This window comes from Salmo trutta, chromosome 24 (genome assembly GCF_901001165.1).
Source record: "Salmo trutta chromosome 24, fSalTru1.1, whole genome shotgun sequence".
In the NCBI taxonomy this organism is placed as follows: domain Eukaryota; kingdom Metazoa; phylum Chordata; class Actinopteri; order Salmoniformes; family Salmonidae; genus Salmo; species Salmo trutta.
This window is the reverse complement of record NC_042980.1, coordinates 32,896,139-32,920,614: the sequence shown is the minus strand read 5'-3', so window position 1 is coordinate 32,920,614 and position 24,476 is coordinate 32,896,139. Positions and strand designations below refer to the sequence as shown.

At 44.5% G+C, this 24,476-nt stretch overlaps 1 pseudogene; it reads left to right on the top strand.

The window, feature by feature from the left end:
* The first annotated feature begins 1,967 nt into the window (after positions 1–1,967).
* The window catches only part of LOC115160534 (NAD(P)H dehydrogenase [quinone] 1-like), a 48,486-nt pseudogene continuing 25,977 nt past the window's right edge, over positions 1,968–24,476 (top strand).

Below are 24,476 nucleotides of genomic sequence, written 5' to 3'. Positions count from 1 at the left end.
GCTATAGTCAGTTAACAGCATTCTTACATAGGTATTCCTCTTGTCCAGATGGGAAGGAGATTGCATCGTCTGTGGACCTATTGGGGGCGGTAAGCAAATTGAAGTGGCTCTAGGGTGACAGGTAAGGTGGAGGTGATATGATCCTTGACTAGTCTCTCAAAGCTCTTCAGGATGACATAAGTGAATGCTACAGGGCGATAGTCATTTAGTTCAGTTACCTTAGCCTTCTTAGGTACAGGAACAATGGTGGCCATATTGAAGCATGTGGGGAAAGCAGACTGTGATAGGGAGAAATGGAATATGTCCGTAAAAACACCAGCCAGCTGGTCTGCGCATGCTCTAAGGATGCGGCTAGGGATGCTGTCTGGGCCGGCAGCCTTGCGAGGGTTAACACGTTTAAATGTCTTACTCACGTCAGCCACAGAGAAGGAGAGCCCACAGTCCTTGGTAGCGGTCCACATCGGTGGCACTGTATTGTCCTCAAAGCAGGCAAAGAAGGTGTTTAGTTTGTCTGGAAGCAAGACGTCAGTGTCCGTGACGTGGCTGGCTTTCCTTTTGTAGTCCGTGATTGTCTGCAGACCCTGCCACATACGTCTCGTGTCTGAGCCGTTGAATTGCGACTCCACTTTGTCTCTATACTGACATTTCGCTTGTTTGATTGACTTGCGGAGGGAATAACTACACTGTTTGTATTCGGCCATATTCCCAGTCACCTTTCCATGGTTAAATGTCCCAGTCCGCGTGATCAAAACAATCTTGAAAACGTGGATTCCGATTGGTCAGACCAGCGTTGAATAGCCCTTAGCACGGGTACATCCTGTTTGAGTTTCTGTCTATAAGAAGGGAGGAGCACAATCGAGTTGTGGTTAGATTTGCCGAAAGGAGGGCGGGGGAGGGCCTTGTATGCATCGCGAAAGTTAGAGTAGCAGTGATCCAGTGTTTTACCAGCACGGGTGCTACAGTCAATATGCTGATTGAATTTAGGTTGCCTTGTTCTCAAATTTGCTTTGTTAAAATCCCCAGCTACAATAAATGCAGCCTCAGGATATATGGTTTCAAGTTTGCATAAAGTGCAGTGAAGTTCCTTGAGGGCTGTCGTGGTATCGGCTTCAGGGGCGATATACACGGCTGCGACAATAACCGAGGAGAATTCCCTTAGGAGATAATACGGTCGGCATTTGATTGTGAGGAATTCTCGGTCAGGTGAACAAAAGGACTTGAGTTCCTGTATGTTGTTACAATTACACCATGAGACATTAATCATGAAACATACACCTCCGCCTTCTTCTTCCCGGAGAGAGGTTTATTCCTGTCGGCGCAAAGCACAAAGAATCCAGGTGGCTGTACCGACTCTGACAGCATATCCCGAGAGAGCCATGTTTCCGTGAAACAGAGTATGTTACAATCCCTGAAGTCCCTCTGGAAAGCAACCCTTGCCCTAATTTCATCTACCTTGTTATCTAGAGACTGGACGTGAGCGAGAAATATACTCGGAAGCGGTGGGTGGTGTGCGAGCCTCCGAAGGCTGAGGACTAGAAGCGAGGCAGCCCTCTCTGTTGGCGCCATCTCGCGCTGATGCCAGCATGCAAGTACTGTAAGCTCACATACAGATGCATGCACACACACACACACACACACACACACACACACACACACACACCTGCACGTACACAGGCAAACCCAGGGATATAGGCTCTCAGCTGTGTGAGACGGTATGTTTGGTCCAAAGAGCATTACAAAAGCAGCAGTCTCAGCCATTTTTCAGTCACAGTCACTTTCCTCTCCAAGCCACCTTTATCCTTAAGGCAACACTATACAAAATGGGTTAGTAATGTGTAACGGTCCTAAATGTTTTTGTGTGTGCCATTTTCATCAGATTTTTTTGATCTTCTGTTGCGGCTGATAAGAAGGTTCTGATCGTGTACGCCCACCAGAGTACTGGGTCGTTTAACGCTGCAGCCAAAGACATGGCTGAGACAGTTCTGACTACTCAGGGCTGTAAGGTGGAGGTGTCTGACCTCTATGCCATGAAGTTTAAAGCCTCTGCTACTGCTGAAGACATCACTGGTAATGGACTGAACCATGTGTTGCTTAATTGCGGTAGTGAATGATCTGTGTAAGCTTGAGTGCCTGTTAACCTCTCTGGGCTAGGTGGGACGCTTGCGCTTGCGTCCCACCTACTCAACAGCCAGTTGAATCCCGTGGCGCGTTATTCAAATACCTTGCTATTACTTCAATTTCTCAAACATATGACTATTTTACACCATTTTAAAGACAAGACTCTCGTTAACCTCTTATGGCTAGGGGACAGTATTTTCACGGCTGGATAAAAAACGTACCCGATTTAATCTGATTATTAGTCCTGCCCAGAAACTAGAATATGCATATAATTATTAGCTTTGGAGAGAAAACACTCCACAGTTTCTGAAACTGTTTGAATGGTGTCTGTGAGTATAACAGAACTCCTATGGCAGGCAAAAACCTGAGATGCTTCTGTTCAGGAAGTACCCTGTCAGACCTTTTATTTTCTTTCTTTGACATCTCTTCCAAAAACTAAGGATCTCTGCTGTTACGTGACACTTCCCACGTCTCCAATGGAGTCTCAGAGCCCGGGAAAAACAGGAATGACGTAATTCAAAGCCCTGGCTGAAACAAAGGAGAGCAAAAGCTAAGTGGTCACTCAGTGGACTAAGCCTTACGCTCGCGACCCTCCCCGCCCCCGGCTTTCGGTTTTTCCCTCAGTATACAGACAGGCAGATTCCCGGTCGGAATATTATCGCTTTTCTACGAGATAAATTGCATAAAAATTGGTTTTAAACAGAGGTTGACATGCTTCGAAGTACGGTAATGGAATATTTAGAATTTTTTTGTCACATTCTGCGTCATGCTCGTGGCCGAGATTTAGCGTTGGGATAGTGTCTAGAACGCACGAACAAAACGTCTTGATGGAACATAACGATGGATTATTTGGGACCAAACCTACATTTGTTATTGAAGTAGAAGTCCTGGGACTGCATTCTGACGAAGAACAAGCAAGGTAAGAACATTTTTCTTATAGGAAATGTGATTTTGGTGAAGGCTAAACTGGTTGGGTGTCTAAATAGCTAGCCCGTGATGGCTGGGCTATGTACTTAGATTATTGCAAAATGTGCTTCATCCGAAAAGCTATTTTAAAATCGGACATATCGAGTGCATAGAGGAGTTCTGTATCTATAATTCTTAAAATAATTGTTATGCTTTTTGTGAACGTTTATCGTGAGTAATTTAGTAAAATCACCGGAAGTGTTCGGTGGGAATGCTAGTTCTGAACGTCACATGCTAATGTAAAAAGCTGGTTTTTGATATAAATATGAACTTGATTGAACAGACATGCATGTATTGTATAACATAATGTCCTAGGTGTGTCATCTGATGAAGATCATAAAAGGTTAGTGCTGCATTTAGCTGTGGTTTGGGTTTATGTGACATGATATGCTAGCTTGAAAAATGGGTGTCTGATTATTTCTGGCTGGGTACTCTGCTGACATAATCTAATGTTTTGCTTTCGCTGTAAAGCCTTTTTGAAATTGGACAGTGTGGTTAGATAAAGGAGAGTCTTGTCTTTAAATAGCTGTAAAATAGTCATATGTTTGAAAAGTGGACGTTTTCGGATTTTAGAGGAGTTTGTATTTCGCGCCCCGCCCATCGTTGGATATTGGAGCAGACGTTCCGCTAGCGGAACGTGTAGATGTAAGAGGTTTTTAATCTAACCACACTGTCCGATTTCAAAAAGGCTTTACAACGAAAGCAAAACATTAGATTATGTCAGCAGAGTACCCAGCCAGAAATAATCAGACATCCATTTTTCAAGCTAGCATATAATGTCACATAAACCCAAACCACAGCTAAATGCAGCACTAACCTTTGATGATCTTCATCAGATGACAATCTTAGGACATTATGTTATACAATACATGCATGTCTGTTCAATCAAGTTCATATTTATATCAAAAACCAGCTTTTTACATTAGCAGGTGACTAGCATGTGACTAGCATTCCCACCGAACACTTCCGGTGAATTTACTAAATTACTCATGATAAACGTTCACAAAAAACATAACAATTATTTTAAGAATTATAGATACAGAACTCCTATATGCACTCGCCATGTCCGATTTTAAAATAGCTTTTCGGTGAAAGCACATTTTGCAATATTCTAAGTAGATAGCCCGGCATCACAGGGCTAGCTATTTAGACACCCAGCAAGTTTAGCACTCACCAAAGTCAGATTTACTATAAGAAAAATGTTATTACCTTTGCTGTTCTTCGTCAGAATGCACTCCCAGGACTTCTACTTCAATAACAAATGTTGGTTTGGTCCCAAATAATCCATTGTTATATCCAAATAGCGGCGTTTTGTTTGTGCGTTCAAGACACTATCCGAAAGGGTAAATAAGAAATATTCCATTACCGTACTTCAAAGCATGTCAACCGCTGTTTAAAATCAATTTTTATGCCATTTTTCTCGTAAAAAAGCGATAATATTCCGACCGGGAATCTGTGTTTAGGTTCAACAACGATAGAAAATAAAAACATGGGGTCGCCTCGTGCACGCGCCTCAGCCAATTGTCCTCTGATAGAGCACTTGCCAAAAGCGCTAATGTGTTTCAGCCTGGGGCTGGAATTACATCATTCAGCTTTTCCCGGGTTCTGAGAGCCTATGGGAGCCGTAGGAAGTGTCACGTTACAGCAAAGATCCTCAGTCTTCAATAAACAGAGTCAAGAAGCTCAAGGAATGGTCAGACAGGCCACTTCCTGTAAGGAATCTTCTCAGGTTTTTGCCTGCCATATGAGTTCTGTTATACTCACAGACACCATTCAAACAGTTTTAGAAACTTTAGGGTGTTTTCTATCCAAAGCCAATAATTATATGCATATTCTAGTTACTGGGCAGGAGTAGTAACCAGATTAAATCGGGTACGTTTTTTATCTGGCCGTGCAAATACTGCCCCCTATCCCCAACAGGTTAACAATTAACTCACTAGTGTTTCATTTAAAAACAACAACAACAAAAAATGGTAAAGAAACCAAATGCTTTTTAGCAACTTTCTCAAGGAAGAATTTTGCTCGGACAGTGTTGGAGGATCTTATTAGTCTAACTAGTTTACCGCCTGATGTGATGTCACTGTCAAGAAGCTACTCCACCCATGCAAAGCCTGCTGATTTAGAAGGCCGTGTGTAGATGGAATTGTCAACCAGCAATGAACAGGAAATGACTCTGATCACACTTTCATCAGCTTTTATACAATATGACACAGGAGACATGTACAGCAATGGGCCTTGAATAAACCTCAAATGGTTGGTTTTGCCATGCTCCTTCATGGTTCCCATTCTGTGGTCCCTCAATGTCTCACCTCGTTTCCCTACAGGAAAAACCATGTTGTCCTTCACCACTGGATCCCAGGGTCTATGTTCAGTGCCAATGGTATCAATGGAGGCATGAATGTCACCCTGTGGCCACTGCAGGTATGTTAGGCTTAGCTGACACTACCAGCATGTAGCCTGCTATACTGCAACGAGCTTCTGCGTTCATCTGTTAACCTGACTGGCTGTCTGCTTTTATTATAAGTATTTGACTTCCAGGTTGGCCATTGCTAATTGGCGAATTACTTCAGTTGGCTATATCAGTTTATGTTTTATCTACTTGAACATTATTGAATAACTTAATTACCTCCCTGTAGAACAGCATCCTGCACTACTGTGGTTTCCAGGTTCTGGCTCCTCAGAACTTCTGGGCTCCACCCCACATCCTCTCAGACTCTAGAAAGCATGCTGGAGGCATGATGTACACGGATGCAAGGGCTTCTGGTGTACCTTCACCCCCTCAGACAGCTTTGATGGTGGGTGGGGCTTCCAGCTCAGAGGATGTCCAGCAGAAGCTCACAGCCAATGAGTTTGGCGGTCTGTTGCAATCCACTTGGGCAAGCCCCTCCCACCCAACAGCCAGCTCAAAGTTAGTGCGTGAAGGACACTGGAGGAATGTCCTGCTCTTCTCTGTACATGCTATTTACGCTCTAAATCACAAATTGGTGTCCTTAAACCTAACGGGTTTTCACTTTAACAATTGTGGCATTAAAGGGGACATCAACACTAGGATTTAGAACGCCAGTTAACTAAATCGCCATATTGGCAGTGTTGCATCACTGGCAGACATTTTTGGAACTCCGAAAAACGGCACAATTTAATAAGAGTAGCTCAGTCTGAGAATAAGTTTATAACAGGATGAAATGACGTTAGGGAGCCAATAAACCTACTAAAGCCGTTGATGTGGAGCCTATCGTTGCCCCAGCTCAGAGTTATGCAGCCTGAAACGCCTCAGCTAGAGAGTCGGCGTAGCGGTGATAATCTGGTATGAGTGAGGTTGCTACCAGATAAAGGCTAGGGAGTACACGTGTGTGTTGTAGAGATTGTGGCAACACAGGACAAAATCCTGGTGGCTGTATTACATCCAGTCAGTTAGCTGTCTGGATGGAGATGTATTAGATATGTCACTAATCTTTATGAAGGACTTCCTGGCAAAAGAGGTTACTTGACCTGTCAGCAGCTGTTATGCCAGTTAAATAATTGAGGACATATGTTGACTATAAATTGTTGAAAGCTAACAGTGGGTAGGTGCTCTACATAAAATGGTAACTAATGTTTATCACAAGTGCGACGGTACCGCATTCCCCTTTTGATAAGAGGACCAGAGTTCAAATCTCAGACAGCATCATGATTTATGTAATCTCATTCTAACCAATAATGAGATGTGCTCATTATGAATACATTGCTTTAGTTTTGGTGTCAGACTAACTTTTCTTAGTATTTTGTTTGCATAGCATACAGGCTGGCGTCTTATTGCCAGTTCACCCTACGGGCACAAGGGAGAATTGGACGAGGTGTGCGGCGTGTCATCCCTGCGATTGTCGTCTCTTAAGGCAGCATACCCAGAAGCAAGTGGCATTTACGTAGGGTTTGAGTTTGCATAAAACCAGTTAATTTAGTAAATCTAACCTGCTGTAATTTAAGACATATGCCTGCGCCTTATGTAAAAATATGAGTTAGCTTGTAACAGGTTCAAGCATAACCAGCAACTTGCTTTGTAAACTTCTTTCAACGCGTACTAACCCCGTGTCCCTGTTGCTAGAGTAGTGACTTCAACTAGCTTTGGCTTCCATCTATTGGAATGGTAACTACTAGTTGGCAGAATCATAATTCACTTTTAATATATGCCATTTAGCAGGCGCACTTATTCAAAGCGACCTGGCTACATGGTAGTTGAAACAGGATTACAAAAATGCATAGTAAGTTACAGGGTTAAGGTGTTTTTACAAGTTCCAATGAAATGAAAGGATTCACATGAAAGGCTTGTGATTGCATGTCTTTGCCTCAAGCACAAGGTCAATAGTAGCATACCTTAGAGACAATCAGCAGCTGCAACATCCATTTTTTTTTTCACTTATAAATTAATGATAAATAACCATTGATTCTTGAATCAAACTTATAAATGCCTCATGAGCTTAGTTCAACTGTCGTACCTGATCAGAACCCCAAATATATATATTTACTGTTTGTAAAACACAATACTGCCTCAAATCATGGTTAAAACGATCAATTTGATATCATGGATTGCCAGTCCTTGCATCTATAGCTCCTTGAATTTGAGTGGCTACATTTCTTCAGCTCCATCCCTGCAACTTTTTACCAAAAGCAGAACAGTGAGGACACTATCTACTACTGATAGCCACTTTGAGGAGTTGCAGATTAAATACACACCAAAATATTAGATACTACAACAATGTCACATCACTCAGTGAATATGCAGCACAGCAAACAATCAAATGTATTTTACAAAGCCCTTTTTGTGTCAAAATAATAACCACAGTGGTTATAGAGGGTTCAACACCTCAGGAACAAATCTCAGTTGGCTTTTCATAGCTGAGCATTCATAGGTCGAGACAGCAGGTCAGGGACAAGGTAGCACACCCGTTGAAACAGGTAAAAGAAATGCACTCCCTTTATGGATATGTGTATCTTTGAATTCATTGTTTAATGGCCTGCACCTCCATTTTTGGAACACCAGCCCACTCCCCCAAAGTGACTGCTACTCTCTCTCTCTGGGCACTCAGGAGAGTCCACTGGGATGGTCCTAGAGCCAGATATGTTACACAAATCAAGGTTCTGATTTTACTATAAAATATATGACAGTACCTCTGGCTTCCCAATGGCCAGGTGTCAGCATGTGAGTCCCTCAAGTGCACCCTCACACTTGGATGCCTGTCAGTGGCCAGGGTTTTAATACTGTACCCATGGGCCTGTTAGTAATAATGGTTTTTTTATTATCCTGAAGGTTCCTACATCCTCTTCATACATCCACCAAATACAACCCTTAGGCTAGCTACAAAATATAGGTTAGGATATAGCTTACTTCAATGTGTTGCAGGCCTCTCTCTAATCCCTCCCTCTCCAACCAGTAGATGTTCTTCAGCAGTGTCCAGGATGGTGTTAGAGCCAATGGAAGCACAATGGCCTGGGTTTTCACATGTGCGTCTCCAGATACGATCAGTGGACTGTCACCAATTGTAGACAATGGCCTCCGTGTGCTGGGTCCACATGTGGTTAACCTCTGGCACAATGTAGATGCGCTGTTGTTTTGTAAACTGTCGCAGTGACATGGACCCCAGGCTGAGGAGGTGACATGATTCTACAAATATGGAGTGGGAGCTGCCAGTAAGGAAGACCTCTAATGGCACCAACAGATTCCCTGCAAACAACTTTCCCACTCTGGTCTGGGACTTCCTCCTGTGGCCCACAACACACTGTCTCCATTGTGATGGTAAAACCATTTATTTTGATTTATGACACCTGCTTGACATCCTGGCTCATGGCAGACATTGAACAACTCCTTCAGCTTGCTATGAATGACTATGTATTTCGGATCTTGCACACACTCTTCGATAGTAAACTCAGCAAAAAAAGAAACGTCCCCTTTTCAGGACCCTGTCTTTAAAAGATAATTCGTAAAAATCCAAATGACTTCACAGATCTTCATAGTAAATGGTTTAAACACTGTTAACCATGCTTGTTCAATGAACAATTCATGAACATGCACCTGTGGAACGGTCGTTAAGACACTAACAGCTTACAGACGGTAGGCAATTAAGGTCACAGTTATGAAAACTTAGGACACTAAAGAGGCCTTTCTACTGACTCTGAAAAACACCAAAAGAAAGATGCCCAGGGTCCCTGCTCATCTGCGTGAATGTGCCTTAGGCATGCTGCAAGGAGGCATGAGGACTGCAGATGTGGTCAGGGCAATAAATTGCAATGTCCATACTGTGAGACGCCTAAGACAGCGCTGCAGGGAGACAGGATGGACTGCTGATCATCCTCGCAGTGGTAAACCACGTTTAACAACACCTGCACAGGATCGGTACATCCGAACAGCACACCTGCGAGACAGGTACAGGATGGCAACAACAACTGCCCGAGTTACACCAGGAATGCACAATCCCTCCATCAGTGCTCAGACTGTCCGGAAAAGGCTGAGAGAGGCTGGACTGAGGGCTTGTAGGCCTGTTGTAAGGCAGGTCCTCACCAGACATCATCAGCAGCAACGTCGCCTATGGGCACAAACTCACCGTCGCCGGACCAGACAGGACTGGCAAAAAGTCCTCTTCACTGACGAGTCGTGGTTTTGTCTCACCAGGGGTGATGGTCGGATTCGGTGTGAATCGTCAAAGAAATGAGCGTTACACCGAGGCCTGTACTCTGGAGCGGGATCGATTTGGAGGTGGGCAGTGTGTCACAGCATCATTGGACGGAGCTTGTTGTCATTGCTGGCAATCTCAACGCTATGCATTACAAGGAAGACATCCTACTTCCTCATGTGGTACCCTTCCTGCAGGCTCATCCTGACATGACCCTCCAGCATGACAATGCCACCAGCCATACTGCTCGTTCTGTGCGTGATTTCCTGCAAGACAGGAATGTCAGTGTTCTGCCATGGCCAGCGAAGAGCCCGGATCTCAATCCCATTGAGCACGTCTGGGACCTGTTGGATCGGAGGGTGAGGGCGGACATTTCTGCAGGAATGACCCTAGCCCTCACCCTCCGATCCAACAGGTCCCAGACGTGCTCAATGGGATTGTCTTGCAGGAAATCACACACAGAACGAGCAGTATGGCTGGTGTTATTTTTTTAATCTCTCCATGAGCATGGCCTTATTTCTATTACAGCATATTGGATGACTCTCATTCATATTCCATTGTAATATCGATAGGTTTAGGCTACTACGTGAAACTCAAATTTTCCCTATACCCATCATGAGGTTACAACAACCTAGCCTATGAATGAAAGTTTACAAAGTAGGTGCACACTGGTCGGGAGACAAATTTGAGGTGATAGAGAGTGACATTCAATACCGCCTTGCACACTCTTGCCTGCATCTAGCTGACATAGGGTGTAATCATTAGTCCAACAGCTGCAAAAAGAGTTTCTGTTGGACAAATTCAGGTATGTTTATCCCCGTTTGGTTCAATTTGCTTCCATTTAAGAAAGTTTTCCAACAGAGTCGGTGGAATGAACACACCCCTGATCACGCATAAACAGAGTTCACTCTCATAACAGCCACGTTGTATTCCTTCTCTCCCCTTTGCTTGTGGACTTCAATGCACAACACATCAGCTGAATGTGACCAGGTGAAAAAACCTTTCCAAACCTTGTCATAACCGCTACACACAGCCTACATATTTTGTCACCATATTAGTTAAAGTAACATAATATTCAGCATAGCTAATAGAACTAACGCGTTAGTAAACCTGCTAAAATCGTGCAGTAACGTTAGTGTACAGTCAGTAAGCAGTTACACCGGTGGGCCCCGTTTGCAATAAATTAGTAAAACCAAAAGCTTACCTTGACTTGGAAGAGTTCAAGTGTTGTGTTGGATAGTCATAGCAAGCTAGCTAACAAAGCATCCCTTTGTTTGAGCAGGGTGTTTCAGTAGGCTAAACTAGCTAGCTGCATTTGCTAGCTAAGTAAGTCAAACTGAAAAGAAATGACAATCTCTCTTGCTTCTCCTTCATTTTGGAATAAATTAATTTGTTAAACTGTTCAACTATTGTCTTTTTCTTCGAGTCAACTACTCACCCTATTTTATACACTGCAGTGCTAGCTAGCTGTAGTTTACGCTTTCAGTACTAGATTAATTCTCTGGTCCTTTGATTGGCTGGACATGTCATGATGCAAGAGCTCTGCTGCAAGAGCTCTGCTGCAAGAGCTCTGCTGCAAGAGCTCTGCTGCAAGAGCTCTGCTGCAAGAGCTCTGCTGCAAGAGCTCTGCTGCAAGAGCTCTGCTGCAAGAGCTCTGCTGCAAGAGCTCTGCTGGGCTGGAGGATGTACTCTGGAAGTTCAAATCTAATCAAATCAAATGTTATTTGTCACATACACGTGTTTAGCAGATGTTATTGCGGGTGTAGCGAAATGCTTGTGGTTCTAGCTCCAACAGTGAAGTAATTTCTAACAAGTAATATCTAACAATACACACAATCTAAAGTAAATGAATGGATTTAAGAATATAATATTTTTGGACGAGCAATGTCAGAGCGACATATAATAAGATACAGTAGGATAGAATACAGTATATACATATGAGATGAGTAATGCAAAATATGTAAACATTATTAAAGTGACAAGGGTTCAAATTATTAAAGTGGCCAGTGATTTCAAGTCTATGTATATAGGGCAGCAGCCTCTAACGTGCTAGTGATGGCTATTTAAGTCTGATGGCCTTGAGATAGAAGCTGTCATAATTACTGTGTAAGTCTATGGAAGGGGGATGAGAACCATGAGCCTACTACGTTTTGTATTGAAGTCAATGTACCCAGAGGAGGACGGAAGCTTGCTGTACTCCGGCTACACAATGGTGCTACCCTACAGAATGCTGTTAAGGCTACTGTAGACCTTCTTCGCAAAATAGTGTGTTTAAATCAATTATTTGGTGATGTGATTATAGTTTTATCAAACATTTTTACTTGTATATATTTTACAATTAAACGTTTTATGAAATTCACTGAGGATGGTCCTCCCTTTCCTCCTCTGAGGAGCCACCAATGATGTAGGCCATATGAACTTCATCCTTAACAATTCAGACGATTTTGGAGCTGTATTGGACTGAAGACAACACACCTCTCCCTGTCTTCCCCAACCGGCTCTCCGGACTTCCAAAGACAAGTTTGCATTTACTTTCCTATATAGCATTCTTGTCTTCCTCCACAACCACCGCTCTGAGACCCAGGGCTGTTGCCTCGCGGATTTGTTCCTCCATCCACCACGGAATTTAGCATGTAGAGGATGTTTTCATTGCTTCTTGAAGACTAGAACTAGCTAGCTGGTAAATTAGGCTTTTACCCAAAGCCCATTGGCAAGACCGCTATTATACAGTACATCCTCCCCTCACACAAAGGCTGGAAATGCTTCAAGTTACTCCTATTTTAATTAAATCCCTAAGTTGGTCGTTACTATGTGGCAGTGTCATCTCTCTATCACTGAGTTGTTTTCCCTACAGTTTTAGTTAGCCAGCTAGCCTAACTTCATCTTGGCTCTAGTGCAGCGTAGCAAATTGACGAGGAAGCATGCAAATAGCATGCATATGAGAACCAATAGAAAATTTGCTCCAAATTTGAGTTAACTTCCCCCTTTTACAAGCTGGAGTTTCCAGACCAGTGAGACGCAGCTCGCGCATCAGCCAGGCAAGGTATCGGCGGCTGCTTGTTGTGAAAAGCCTTGTTCAAGTCATTTTTGGGGTTTTTCATATTCTAATCTGTTATTTTTCCTACAGTCTGAACAGCCAAAAAGCACATGTGTCACGTCCTGGCCAGTATAAGGGTTAATTAGTATTGTAGTTTGGTCAGGACGTGGCAGAGGGTATTCGTTTTATGTGGTTCGGGGTGGTGTGTTTTGTTGAAGGGGCATTTGGTTTAAGTATTCCGGGGTTTTGGGCACTGTTTGGTTTTCAGGTATTCTATGTTTAGTCTAGTATGTCTGTTTCTATGTTTGGTTAATTGGGGTTGGGACTCTCAGTTGAAGGCAGGTATTGTCTATCTGCCTTTGATTGAGAGTCCCATATATTAGGGTGTGTTTGTGTTTGTTATTTGTGGGTGATTGTTCTGTGCTTAGCCTTATGCCTAGCCAGACTGTTTTTGTCGATCGTATTTCGTTTTCGTTTTGTTATTTTTGTATGTTCATTTTGAAAATAAATAAACGTCAAGATGAGCCTACACGTACCTGCTGCGTTTTGGTCCTCCTTCACCGACGACAACTGTGACAACATGGAGTTGGGTATTTCAAGTCACAAATCAGATACAAATATGATTCCTGACCATGCGACTAGTCTGAACGGTAAAATCTTATTTATTTGCCCTCAAGTGGTTTTTAGACTTATTTGGCATATCTTGTAGCTTGCTAGCTACTCTGATAGTTTGACAAGAAGATGTGGTAGCTAACTATCTTAATAGTTTTTACAAACAAATTAGTGAATGTGTTAGAAAGCTAAATGGCTACCTAACTAGTTGACTGCTGTGCCTAGCCAAAAATGACTTGTTTTGAAAGTTAGATCATGTTTTCCTTTGAGGCTTTAAAAGTGTTCCTACACTATTTTGAACATTCGAAGCAACTGCAAAATTTCCATGGCAGGCATTGTTGTCACCTTATCTCAGGGTTTCCCAAACTTGGTCTTGGCCCAGGACAGACCCTGCCTTAGCTTTCTACATAACTTCTGAGTGATAGGAAGCACAAGCACCACCACCACCAATCAGCCTACACCACTGTGCACACACCAGTCATTACTATGACAACTATCATAGCCATGTCAGCAAATGACTGCTGTCTGAACACACACAATTCCGATTTGGTTACTTGTAACTTGTGGTTTGGACAGTCAGTTTCCAAAACAGATTTGAAAAACCAAAACTGATTTGAGCGTTAAGTCCTGTATTGTGAACAAGGCTTAAGAGGCCTCTTTGATCTATGACTGCCATGTGGTGTTTGGAGCCAGTGTGAGCATCCTCATTTCGTCTGAACTCAACGCTTGCCACACGCCCCTCCGTGGTTCACCACACAGCAGAGGCACACCGGGAACATGGTCAGAACGCTTGGGGTCAACTGGGAAGGCTGTTCCAGAACATAGAAAGCAAAACCACACAGATTATGGGGAGCTGATGCTTTTTGTAGTGTTTATGTGAGCAAGACAGTGTGTTTATGAGGTAGGACCAGGAGCTTTCCCTGAACGTATAAGAGGTTTCTGCCATCTAACATTCGCCACATCAAAAGTAGTTATACTTAAGTATGTACAGGCTCGGAAGTAGCCATGATTGTCAGAAATAGTTTAAGTGTTTGGCTGAGGTATGTCTTGAGGGAGATCTCCAGTCTTGTACCCATCCTGCTCTGCTATTATCCTCCATGGTTCTCTTCTCCCACATTCTGACTGGTAGGAAAGCTATTTTCCCCACAATGCTAGGAAGTGGGTACTCTCTTGCCAGTCCCAGAGCCCGGCTGTCTGGAAGATCAGATCTGGATCTCTCAAGGAGCCAAAATACAAATATCCATTCCGAAAAACCTTTCTGGCACTGTATTTGAAGCAGGAGCAACAGTTGTGAAACACACACAAACCAACAGAAGTTTTTAAAGGCACTGGTTGAAAATGTCCAAAAGGAACCAATAGTAACTCAAATTAAGCACACAGTAGAACCTACAGTGACTCTGACATAGTAGACCCCTTACAATGAGCCAAATCAATGTATTAAATGGATATGACACTTTTAAGAGCAGTAACTATTTATCAGGGGAGAGGTTTGAATGTATGTTTATTAGATAATGCAGCGATGAACCATATAAGTGTGCTGTGATTGATCTGTTTTCCGCTGGCCACTGGTGTTTTGACGGGGCAGTAAATTAGTCCCTCTGTTTGAGCCAGACATGAAAAAGGGTTAACAACAGGTCAGTCATTAAAAATGATGAACTGCCACAGGAGGCTACCAGGAGAAAGAGAGAGATGAAAAATACAGATTGAAGCAGAGATGGCGAGAGAGCAATGGAGTGGAAGAAAGATGGGGAGAGTTGGGCAGGAGAGGACTGAGAAAAAGTGAAGGAGAGAAAGTTTTTACATTTTTTTACATTTTAGAAAGTGAGAGATAGACGGAGAGAAAGAGAGAGTGAGAGGTGGAGAGGTGAAGACTGAGGGAGATTTATATGACCCATGTATTAACCTTTCACTCTGTCAGAGGACACATTAAAAAACAACCAATTACCACCTGTGAAAGAAATGCAGGGGTCGTGTGTGCGTGCGTGCGTGCGCATGTGTACAATGTGTACAGTATGTTAGGGGGGAGTGAGCTGCATTTACAGCAGCTGGATTGAGATTGACAGACAGGAAAAGTGTGTAATCAACCACCAATGTCTAGCTGCCCTCCTGCTCCACCTCAAATGAATAGCATGCTATTCTCATGCTTAAATTCAAGGTCAGAATAATCATAGAGAAAAGTGCATAAAAAGAGAAACCCCCCTTAGACTTTAGTACTTTTAGGCGTCCGCCATTGGTCTTTGCTCATTAGAGCAATTCTAACACACTGCCTTTTGGGTCAGAGCTCAGCAGGTGGAGAGCTAAACCTAATATACAGAGACAAACATACGGTCAACTGCCCGGCACCCTCCACAGCAACCCGCCAAAGCCCCCACCATTTCTCCGCAAAATCTGGACCCATACAAATCAGCCAGGATAGACAATCTGGACCCTCTCTTTCTAAAGGTATCTGCCAAAATTGTTGCAACCCCTATTACTAGCCTGTTCAACCTCTCTTTCGTATCGTCTGAGATTACCAAAGATTGGAAAGCTGCCGTGGCCATCCCCCTCTTCAAAGGGGGTGACACTCTAGACACAAACTACTACAGACCTATATCTATCCTACCCTGTCTTTCTAAGGTCTTCAAAAGCCAAGTTAACAAACAGATTACCGACCATTTCGAATCCCACCGTACCTTCTCCGCTATGCAATCTGGTTTCAGAGCTGGTCATGGGTGCACCTCAGCCACGCTCAAGGTCCTAAATGACGTCATAAACACCATCGATAAGAGACATTACTGTGCAGCCGTATTCATCGACCTGGCCAAGGCTTTCGACTCTGTCAATCACCACATTCTTATTGGCAGACTCAGCCTTGGTTTCTCAAATGATTGCCTCGCCTGGTTCACCAACTACTTCAGTGTGTCAAATCGGAGGGCCTGTTGTCTGGACCTCTGGCAGTCTCTATGGGTGCGCTTCAGGGTTCCATTCTTGGGCCGACTCTCTTCTCTGTATACATCAATGATGTTGCTCTTGCTGCTGGTGATTCTCTGATCTACCTCTACGCAGACGACACCATTCTGTATACTTCTGGTCCCTCTTTGGACACTGTGTTAACTAACCTCCAGACGAGCTTCAATGCCATACAACTCTCCTTCCGTGGCCTCCAACTGCTCTTAAACGCAAGTAAAACTAAATGCATGCTATTCAAACGATCACTGCCCGCACCTGCTCACCCGTCCAGCATCACTACTCTGGACGGCTCTGACTTAGAATACGTGGACAACTACAAATACCTGGGTGTCTAGTTAGACTGTAAACTCTCCTTCCAGACTCACATTAAGCATCTCCAATCCGAAATTAAATATAGAATCGGCTTCCTATATCGCAAGAAAGCATCCTTCAAAAATGCTGCCAAACACACCCTCGTAAAACTGACCATCCTACCGATCTTCGACTTCGGTGATGTCATCTATTAAATAGTCTCCAACACTCTACTCAACAAAGTGGATGCAGTCTATCACAGTGCCATCCGTTTTGTCACCAAAGCCCCATACATTACCCACCATTGCGACCTGTACGCTCTCGTTGGTTGGTCCTTGCTTCATACTCGTCGCCAAACACACTGGCTACAGGTCATCTACAAGTCTCTGCTAGGTAAAGCCCCGCCTTATCTCAGCTCACTGGTCACCATAGCAGCACCCACTCGTAGCATGCGCTCCAGCAGGTATATCTCACTGGTCACCCCCAAAGCCAATTCCTACTTTGGCCGCCTTTCCTTCCAGTTCTCTGATGCCAATGACTGGAACAAACTGCAAAAATCTCTGAAGCTGGAGACTCATATCTCCCTCACTAGCTTTAAGCACCAGCTGTCAGAGCAGCTCACAGATCACTGCACCTGTGCATAGCCCATCTATCTACCTACCTCATCCCCATACTGTATTTATTTATTTATCCTGCTCCTTTGCACCCCAGTATCTCTACTTGCCCATTCATCTTCTGCACATCTACCATTCCAGTGTTTAATTGCTATATTGTAATTATTTCGCCACCATGGCCCATTTATTGCCTTAACTTACCTCATTTGCACTCACTGTATATAGACTTTTTGTTTTCTTTTGTTCTACTGTATTATTGACTGTATGTTTTGTTTAGTCCATGTGTAACTCTGTGCTGTTGTATGTGTCGAATTGCTACGCTTTATCTTGGCCAGGCCGCAGTTGCAAATGAGAACTTGTTTTCAACTAGCCTACCTAGTTAAATAAAGGTAAAAAAATATATATAAAAAAAATACTGTATGACTCTGATAAAATGTGGAAGTGAATCACTGAACTGTAGGTTAATAACACGCTGTAGCTACAGTATATCCCATCTCTGAACCACACTCTATTGTGGTGAATTCAGACACAAGACTCACGCCAGCACTAGCCACACCGTAGCCAGCCCGATTTACTGGCGTCTGCTCTAAGGAAGACGTTTTTATGGACTTATATTCCTTCTGTCGCTCATTTAGAGCGTGTGTGTGTCTCAGCCCCAGAGAACAGTCAGAGAGATGTCAACAAATACGCTGTGCCTGTCGGTATTAATACAGTGTTCTATTTGTAACATTTTTAATAGAGGGAAAATAATCCTCAGGGAGAAAATACTACAACAAACACCAGCACCTTCCTTCACTTACTGGACTCCACGTCTTTCACCTGCTTTTTCCTCAACTTCTCCTTCCACTGTGAAAATATCCTCTCTCTGGAGGAGGAGCGTAAAGGAAGCCATTTTGACTGGAAACAGTGGAACGTCGCACACACCTTCTGGTCATTACAGTATGCTTTAGGTTAAATGATCCATGATTCAAATAAAATCAAATCAAATTGTATTGGTCACATACACATGGTTAGCAGATGTAACTGCGAGTGTAGCGAAATGCTTGTGCTTCTAGTTCCGACCATGCAGTAATATCTAACAAGTAATCTAACAATTTCACAACAACTACCTTTTGCACACGTCTAAAGGAATGAATAAGAATATGTACATATAAATATATGGATGAGCGGCAGCCGAACGGCATAGGCAAGATGCAGTAGATGGTTTAGAGTACAGTATATACATATCAGATGAGTAATGTAGGGTATGTAAACGTTATATAAAGTGGCATTGTTTAAAGTGACTAGTGATACATTTATTACATCCAATTTTTTATTATTAAAGTGGCTAGAGATTTGAGTCAGTATGTTGGCAGCAGCCACTCAATGTTAGTGATGGCTGTTTAACAGTCTGATGGCCTTGAGAAATAAGCTGTTTTTCAGTCTCTCGGTCCCAGCTTTGATGCACCTGTACTGACCTCACTTTCTGGATGATAGCCGAGTGAACATGCAGTGGCTCGGGTGGTTGTTGTCCTTGATGATCTTTTTGGCCTTCCTGTGACATTGGGTGGTGTAAGTGTCCTGGAGGGCAGGTAGTTTGCCCCCGGTGATGTGTTGTGCAGACCTCACCACCCTCTGGATAGCTTTACGGTTGTGGGCGAAGCAGTTCCCGTACCAGGCGGTGATACAGCCTGACAGGATGGTCTCGATTGTGCATCTGTAAACGTTTGAGTGTTTTAGGTGACAAGACACATTTCTTCAGCCTCCTGAGGTTGAAGAGGCACTGTTGGGCCTTTCTACCATGGATTAAGATCGATACAGCCCAAAGCACACTCACACGGTAATTCCGGCTCTAATGAATGTCTCGACATCAGCCTGCATTAGCCTCCATTCCAGCTCTGATGAATAGAGTGCCAGGCACTAAGGGGCTGACATTAGACAGCGACGGGCTGTTTCATATTTAATGGTATAGTGTGAGTGTGACTGGGAGGCTCAGTGTGGGGCTTGGTGGTGGCAGGGCAGGTTTGGAGTGACAGGGTTAAGACTCGAGTCAGCCATTAGACTCCTCTCTAAAGCCACTCTATGCTGTAATGAGAAGCAGACCTCCTCAGACAGACCCCTACTGCACTATCTACAGCAGAGTCTGGGTACTAATGGGAGAAACAGGCAGCCACATGGGGAGCACTACTCTCTCTCTCTGTCTGTCTCTCAATTCAATTCAAGGGTCTGTCTGTCTGTCTCTCTGTCTTTCTCTCAATTCAATTAAATTCAAGGGTCTGTCTGTCTGTCTCTCTGTCTGTCTCTCAATTAAATTAAATTCAAGGGTCTGTCTGTCTGTCTCTCTGTCTCTCTCAATTCAATTAAATTCAAGGGTCTGTCTGTCTGTCTCTCAATTCAATTCAATTCAAGGGTCTGTCTGTGTCTGTCTGTCTGTCTGTCTGTCTATCTCTCTCTCTGTCTCTCTCTGTCTCTTTCTCTCTCTGTCTCTGTGTCTCTCACTGTCTCTCTCCCTGTCTCTCTGTCTGTCTCTCAATTCAATTAAATTCAAGGGTCTGTCTGTCTGTCTGTCTGTCTCTCTCTCTGTCTGTCTCTCTGTCTCTCTCTCTGTCTCTCTCTCTATTCCAATCTAAGGAGCTTGTTTGGCAATGCGAAACATGTTTATATTGCCAAAGCAAGTGAAATTGATAATAAACAAAAGTGAAATAAACAGTAAAAAAAGAGCATTAAACATGCCTGTCTCTCTTTGTCTCTATCTATCTATCTCTCTCTTTGTCTCTATGTCTGTCTGTCTGTCTGTCTGTCTGTCTGTCTGTCTGTCTGTCTGTCTGTCTGTCTGTCTGTCTGTCTGTCTGTCTGTCTGTCTGTCTGTCTGTCTGTCTGTCTCTCCCTCTCTATGTCTGTTTAAGGGGCTTGATTGGCATGGGAAACATACGTTAACATTGCCAAAGAAAGTGAAATTGATAATAAACAAAAGTGAAATAAACCAAAAAAATGAACAGCAAACATTACTCACAAAAGTTCCAATAGAATAAAGACATTTCAGATGTCATTATGTCTATACACAGGGTTGTAATGACATGCAAATAGTTAAAGTACAAAATTATAATAAATGCACATAAATATAGGCTGTATTTACAATGGTATTTGTTCTTCACTGATTGCCCTTTTCTTGTGGCAACAGGTCACAAATCTTGCAGGTCTGTGTAATCTGAGGGAAATATGTGTCTCTAATATCGTCATATATTTGGCAGGAGGTTAGGAAGTGCAGCTCAGTTTCCACCTCATTTTGTGGGCAGCGTGCACATAGCTTATCTTCTCTTGAGAGCCAGGTCTGCCTTCGGCGGCCTTTCTCAGTAGCTTTTTTTTCTTAGTAGTTTTTGTAAATTCTTTTTAATGTGTCTTGTAATTATCTTTCTGTTTTCTCATCAAATCAAATCAAATCAAATTTATTTATATAGCCCTTCGTACATCAGCTGAAATCTCAAAGTGCTGTACAGAAACCCAGCCTAAAACCCCAAACAGCAAGCAATGCATGTGAAAGAAGCACGGTGGCTGGGAAAAACTCCCTAGGAAAAACTCCTGAGAAAGGCCAAAAACCTAGGAAGAAACCTAGAGAGGAACCAGGCTATGAGGGGTGGCCAGTCCTCTTCTGGCTGTGCCGGGTGGATATTATAACAGAACATGGTCAAGATGTTAAAATGTTCGTAAATGACCAGCATGGTCAAATAATAATAATCATAGTAATTGTCGAGGGTGCAACAAGCACGTCCGGTGAACAGGTCAGGGTTCCGTAGCCGCAGGCAGAACAATTGAAACTGGAGCAGCAGCATGGCCAGGTGGACTGGGGACAGCAAGGAGTCATCATGCCAGGTAGTCCTAGGGCTCAGGTCCTCCGAGAGAAAGAAAGAAAGAAAGAGAGAATTAGAGAGAGCATATTTACATTCACACAGGACACTGGATAAGACAAGAGAATACTCCAGATGTAACAGACTGACCCTAGCCCCCCGACACATAAACTACTGCAGCATAAATACTGGAGGCTGAGACAGGAGGGATCAGAAGACACTGTGGCCCCATCCGATGATACCCCCGGACAGGGCCAAACAGGCAGGATATAACCCCACCCACTCTGCCAAAGCACAGCCCCCACACCACTAGAGGGATATCTACAACCACCAACTTACCGTCCGAAGACAAGGCCGAGTATAGCCCACAAAGATGTCCGCCACGGCACAACCCAAGGGGGGGGCGCCAACCCAGACAGGAAGACCACGTCAGTGGCTCAACCTACTCAAGTGACGCACCCCTCCCATGGACGGCATGGAAGAACACCTGTAAGTCAGTGACTCAGCCCCTGTAAAAGGGTTAGAGGCAGAGAATCCCAGTGGGAAGAGGGGAACCGACAAGGCAGAGACAGCAAGGGCGGTTCGTTGCTCCAGCCTTTCCGTTCACCTTCACACTCCTGGGCCAGACTATACTTAATCATAGGACCTACTGAAGAGATAAGTCTTCAGTAAAGACTTAAAGGTTGAGACTGAGTCTGCGTCTCTCACATGGGTAGGCAGACCATTCCATAAAAATGGAGCTCTATAGGAGAAAGCCCTACCTCCAGCCGTTTGCTTAGAAATTCTAGGGACAATTAGGAGGCCTGCGTCTTGTGACCGTAGCGTACGTGTAGGTATGTACGGCAGGACCAAATCGGAAAGATAGGTAGGAGCAAGCCCATGTAATGCTTTGTAGGTTAGCAGTAAAACCTTGAAATCAGCCCTTGCCTTAACAGGAAGCCAGTGATTTGGTTAGGTCTAATTGTGTTGCTGTCCTGTGGCTCTGTGGGGTCTGTTTGTGTTTATGAACAGAGCCCAAGGACCAGCTTGCTCAGGGGGCTCTTCTCCAGGTTAATTATCTGTAGGTGATGGCTTTGTTATGGAAGGTTTGGGAATCACTTCCTTTTAGGTGGTTGTAGAAATTAACGGCTCTTTTCTGGATTTTGATAATTAGTGGGTATCGGCCTAATTCTGCTCTGCATGCATTATTTGGTGTTTTACGTTGTACAATGAGAATATCTTTGCAGAATTCTGCATGCAGATTCTCAATTCGGTGTTTGTCCAATTTTGTGAATTTTTGGTTGGTGAGCGGACCCCAGACCTTACAACCATTAAGGGCAATGGGTTATCATGACATTGGCCTATGGGTAAGGTTTATGACCCCCCCCATAAATACCTTTCTCCCTTCCCTCTCTCTCTGACTCTACTGAAGGACTCTTGAATAGCCTTTGTTAAACATAGAGAGTCTGGGAACATCAAACAAGTGGGGGGAAAGGAACCATGTTTCGGGAATAGAACCAGTTGAAAATATGCGTTGGTACTTAATGAATATGATGTCAGTTCGGTTGTCATCTGAGACATTATGACTGATGACAGGATGACATAAACTGTATCTGGGAAAGTCTACGCATTCTAGTTATCAGATTCACATGGAATTGTTGTGCAATTTAAATGTTTAAATATGACAACTATTTGTGAAAAGATGGAATGTAATTTTAGCTTCCAAATGAGAGAATTGGGTTTTCATAAGGTTAGAGCCCTGCTCAATCAGTGGCCCGCCCCTGTGAAGAGACATGGGTTATAACCTATGAAACACACCCTTCTCTCCCTCCACTATATAAGCCCTTGACAAAAATGTAACCTTCTGTTCCGAGGACAATAGGACGACGGTCCATACGTTAAAAAGGACTAACAAGTCAACTACAGAACTAAGCCAACCTCAGCGTGAGCTTTGGTTGTGAATGGTATGAACTTTGAACTCTTATTCACTAAAGAAGTGAGACCTCCTAGCCGTTGAGTTAGCAACAGCAGCTGTAAACGTGGGCTAGGAAAGGACGGACGACGTATCCAGACTAACACACAATGAAGATACTACAACATATCCAATTTACCACCAGAGACATTCTTCCGAGGACAGGAAGATATCTGTTGTCCAACACAGCCAGCATCTACGACCAACCTACCGAAGCGCAGCTCAGAGTAAATATTTATTGCATTTTCCTTTTCCAAATGGGCGGTAATTTAGAATGCATAACATACTGTATTTACGAAAGCTTAGCTTCTCCCTTTGTGTAACAACAGTTGTCATGGAGAGAAGAGGACCAAGGCGCAGCAGGTATGTGAATACTCATCTTTAATTTCAAAAAAAGAGTAAAGCATCCACTTGACAAAACAATAAATGATACCCACGACACGAAACAGTTTTGCAGGCTCACCAATGCAGTACAAAAACAACCACCCACAACCCCAAAGAAAAACACACACACCTATATAGGACTTCCAATCAAAGGCAACTCAACACACCTGCCTTCAATTGGAAGTCCCAATCAACAACCCAAACATTCACATACACAAAACTGCCACGTCCTGACCCCAAAACTAATACAATAGCTCCATCTGCTGGTCAGGACGTGACAGTACCCCCCCCTCAAGGTGCAGACCCCGGAATGCACCTACCAACAGAAAACACCAACAAAAAACCCCTAAACAATAACCCCTAAACAATAACCCCTAAACAATAAGGGAGGGAAGGGAGGGTGGCTGCCGTCACCGACGGCACTGTGCTACACCCCCCCTCCCCAACCCACCTATCCTGGAGGTGGCTCAGGTGCAGGACGTGGACCTTGCTCCACCTTCGGTGTAGCCCACTTCGGTGGCGCTGCTAGCTGCGCCGGGCATACGGGCCACTTGGGCTGACCCTGGCAGACGGACCACTCGGGCTGGACCGGAGGACAGGAGGGCCACTCGGGCTGGGCCGGAGGACAGGAGGGCCACTCGGGCTGGACCGGAGGACCGGAGGGCCACTCGAGATGGGCCGGAGGGCAGGAGGGCCACTCGGGCTGGGCCGGAGGGCAGGAGGGCCACTCGGGCTGGACCGGAGGGCAGGAGGGCCACTCGGGCTGGGCCGGAAGGCAGGAGGGCCACTCGGGCTGGGCCGGAGGGCAGGAGGGCCACTCGGGCTGGGCCGGAGGGCAGGCAGGAGGGTCACTCGGGCTGGGCCGGAGGGCCACTCGGGCTGGGCCGGAGGGCAGGAGGGCCACTCGGGCTGGGCCGGAGGGCAGGAGGGTCACTCGGGCTGGGCCGGAGGGCAGGAGGGCCACTCGGGCTGGGCCGGAGGGCAGGAGGGCCACTCGGGCTGGGCCGGAGGGCAGGAGGGCCACTCGGGCTGGGCCGGAGGGCAGGAGGGCCACTCGGGCTGGGCCGGAGGGCAGGAGGGCCACTC